The sequence below is a fragment of the Mustelus asterias genome, unplaced genomic scaffold (assembly GCF_964213995.1).
Source record: "Mustelus asterias unplaced genomic scaffold, sMusAst1.hap1.1 HAP1_SCAFFOLD_50, whole genome shotgun sequence".
Lineage (NCBI taxonomy): Eukaryota > Metazoa > Chordata > Chondrichthyes > Carcharhiniformes > Triakidae > Mustelus > Mustelus asterias.
Genome location: NW_027590123.1, coordinates 1,253,131 through 1,257,009, shown reverse-complemented (window position 1 = coordinate 1,257,009; position 3,879 = coordinate 1,253,131). Strand labels below are relative to the sequence as shown.

General features: G+C 44.0%; 1 non-coding gene across 1 annotated transcript; it reads right to left on the bottom strand.

The window, feature by feature from the left end:
- Nucleotides 1-1,015: 1,015 nt before the first annotated feature.
- trnar-acg (transfer RNA arginine (anticodon ACG)) lies at nt 1,016-1,088 on the bottom strand. The gene has a single exon. It is a non-coding gene; the product is annotated as a tRNA-Arg (tRNA).
- Nucleotides 1,089-3,879: the final 2,791 nt, after the last annotated feature.

The window sequence follows — 3,879 nt, the reverse complement described above, 5'->3', positions numbered from 1 at the left end:
TACAACGAAGAACGAATGTTCCAAAATACCCTTTTTGATTTTGATGCCCTTGCATTTAATATCAGCGGGGTTCTTGTCAAACGTTTTGGAGGGCCGAAGGGCCTGTTTCCTGTGCTGTACTGTTCTCAACAGTGGGTGGGGGCGGTGGCCGGGGAAGGGGTGTGCTTCCACAGGTTGATCTTCAGATTCAATGTCACCGAGGAGATCCATCTACCTGCCTAAAGAATGTTCCTGGAGACCCATCTTCTTTCTCAGGAAGTCCATGTCCACCTCAGAATTTCTATTACCTAAATTGACCGCATCCAACACTCTCGGAGGCAATGAGTTCCAGGTCCTGAGCACTCGCTGTGGAAAAAATGTTGCTTCCAAATCTTCTTCGCCCCCGCCTTGCCCAATATCTTAAAATTTGCCCCTCCCCCTCTAAACTTGCCCTAATCTAGTCCACCTCGATTAAATCGCTCCTCAATCTCCTTCGCTCCAATGGACAACAATCCCAGCATCACAAACCAGAAACTTCTGGCTAATTTGAACTTTTCAAAACTAAACTTACTCCAAAGAAATTCCTCCATCTGATTTAACTGAAATTTGTCAACTTTTAAAAAACATTTCTGTGTATTTTGCTTCTTAAAATTAAACATGTTTAATCAGAGTTCATCAACTTTTTAGAAAATGTTTTCACCATTTTGAAAAATGTAATGTTTCCTCATATTTTTCGAGAAATTTCCAACTTTTTAAAGAGTAGCTTAAACTTGCTAACATATTTTCCCCGAATACTTTAACGAGAATTCGTCATTTAAATAAACTATTTTTTTAAAAAAAACTTAATTGAAGTTTATCAGTATTTTTTTTCTTAAAATAGTCAACACTTTTTTGAACAATCATTAGCTAAGATAAATTTCATCATAGAAGCTGACTGCATTTGGTCAACATTTCTCTGAATTGGTCCAAAATTTGTCAACACACATTTTTCACCCACACGAACTACTGTTTGTGAACTACTGTTAAATTATCACACAGAGCCAGCCAGGAGTCGAACCTGGAATCTTCTGATCCGTAGTCAGACGCGTTATCCATTGCGCCACTGGCCCATGGCAAAGCAGCGTGCAGCAATGTTTATATATCGGTCCGAGGCTTCAAAATCGGCAGAAACATGGTCAAAACATATTCGTTTTTGTGAGGAAATATTACATAATTAAAATTTTCTCTACTCACTTACAGTAATTCTACTTTGCCTTGAATTGAGTTAATCTGCTGTGTTGGAATTCGAACCCTGGTTCCCAAAGCTTCAGCCTGCTTCTCTGCTTTATCAATCCAGCGTCAACAACATGACTCGAAACCGTACCCCTCCCGCTCGTGAATCCACGATTGAATATTACCTGAATGTAGTATCTTACAATCATATGGCATTGGCCCTTACTTGAGCCTCAAAATACATTCAGGAAAAGACAAAAGTGCGGAAAATTCACGACAAACTGAGCAGGAAAGAAGACACACCTATTCTGACTCAGCACGCATGTTATCAGTTTATTCAGTGGCAAAAAGAGCAGGGCAGAGGATGGGAATCCTGTGGGAGTAACTCACCTCCCGACTCCCACAAAACAGTCCACGATCGACGTGGCACAAGTCAGGAGTGCGATAGAATATTCTCCACTTGTCTGCATGGTGCAGGAATCCACCAAAGGCACTTTAGACAGCATCTCCCAAACCCAAGACCGCTTCCACCTGGCAGCTCCCCTGCCAACCCCCCCCCCCCCCCCCGCCCCCTCTCCCCCCTCCCCCCTCCAACGCCACACAGCCAACACCACCCTCAATTCCCTCAGCATTCTGATTTGGAAATATATCGCCGTTCCTTCACTGTCATTGGGACAAATTCGTGGACTTCCCTCCCTAACAGCACTGTAAGTGTTCCTGTACAAATGGATTACAACGTTTCAAGAAGGCAGCTCACCACAACTTTCTCAAGGCTAAATACTGATGGGCAGTGCATGCTGATCTAGCCAGCGACACCCACATGAACAAAAAGAAACATCCAGGCAGCTCCCTGAACCCATAATCATGGGGCCAGCTGAAGAGGTGAATGGAGATAAAATGAACGTCAAGTTACAGAGCCAACCCTGTTGATCATATATTTATTTTCGAGCGAGTGTGTTGTGCTGATAGTTTCCTCACAGTTTGTGCTCAGGTTCTCAAACGAAACCCCATGTGGACCAATCCCAAAGTCTGCAATGCAAAGAAAAAAACAAAATCTGCAGCTCATGAAATCTGATCAAATCTTCGTGGGAGAGGGCGGCACAGTGGCTAGTTCTGCTGGCTCACAATACCAGGGACCTGGTTTCGATTCTGGGGTTAGTCACTGTCTATGTGGATGGAGATATACAGCTTTTTAAAGTTGCAGCAGTAGCTCACCGATAGTCCCAGTAACCTAACGCGTAAGGCACTGGCTTCCTAAACCAGGGAGCATGTGTTCGAGTCACTTCTGGGATGCGGCTTATTTTAACACTTAGGTGTCCAACATTGGCAAATGCATTTCTTGCCAACTAATCCTGGCTATTTCTGGGCAGATATGTTTTGGGTGGTACATTGGTTAGCACTGCCGCCTCAAAACGCCAGGGTCCGAGGTTCAAATCTGGCATCGGGTCGCTGTCTGTGTTGAGTTTGCACATTTTCCCCGTATCTGCATGGGTTTCCTCCGGGTGTTCCGGTTTCCTCCCATTGTCCAAAGATGTGCGGCTAATGTTGATTGACCGTGTTAAATTGGCCCTAGTGTCAGGGGTATTAGCAGGGTGAATGCACGTAGTTACAGGAGTGGGGCCTGGATGGGGTTGCGGTCAGTACAGACTTGATGGGCCGAATTGGCCTCGTTCTGTACTGCAGGGAATCTATGATTCTAATGGAACCTTATAACATTCTGACCGGATGAAACAGGGTAGATTCAGAAAGAATGTTCTCTTTAGTGGGGAGTCCAGAACTCGGGATAATAGTTTGAGGATAACGGCTGAGATGATGAGACTTCCTTCAGCCAGAGAGTGGTGAATCTGCAGAGTTCTCTCCCACAGAAAGTAGTTGAGGCCGAACACTATGATTTCAAGAGAAGTTTAATATACTCTTGGTGCTAAATGGCGGATCAGGGTATTGAATTTGATTATCAGGCATGACAACAATGAATGGGAGATGATGTTCCAATGACCTACTCCTGGTTTCGATGTTTTGATGTAACAGGGATAAGAAGAAACAGTAGGGTTAGTCTCGGATTTCAACTCGGGATCTCGGTGGTTAAGGCATACCAAAATGCGATTCATACCCCTACACCAAGGAGCCTATAAGCAGCCACTGATTGAAAGAAAAGATGCTCTCTGGGCCATTCAAAACCGATCAGATAACTGCAGCGAAGGCGGAAGATGCTGCAGAAACTTAGGAATTCAGGCAGAATTTGTGGACAGGGAAACAAAGCTCATCTTTTACGTCCATGGCCTTTCATTACAACAGGAAAAGGTGAAAAATGTGGGAATTTGAAACGACTGAAACTCAGGAGGGAGGAAATGTAGCAACAGGAATAGTCTGGACGTCAGGAGAAATGAAATGATTTGATTTGGTTTTATTTATTATTGTCACATGTATTAGTATACAGTGAAAAGCATTTTTTCTTGCGCGCTATACAGGCAAAGCGTACCGTTCATAGAGAAGGAAACGGGAGAGTGCAGAATGTGGTATTACAGTCATTGTCATGGTGTAGAGAAAGATCAACTTAATGCAAGATAATGTCCATTCAAAATTATGATGGCAGCAGGGAACAAGCTGTTCTTGAGTCGGCTAGTACGTGACCTCAGACTTCTGTATCTTTCTCTCGAAGGAAGAAGGTGGGAGAGAGAATGTCCGGGG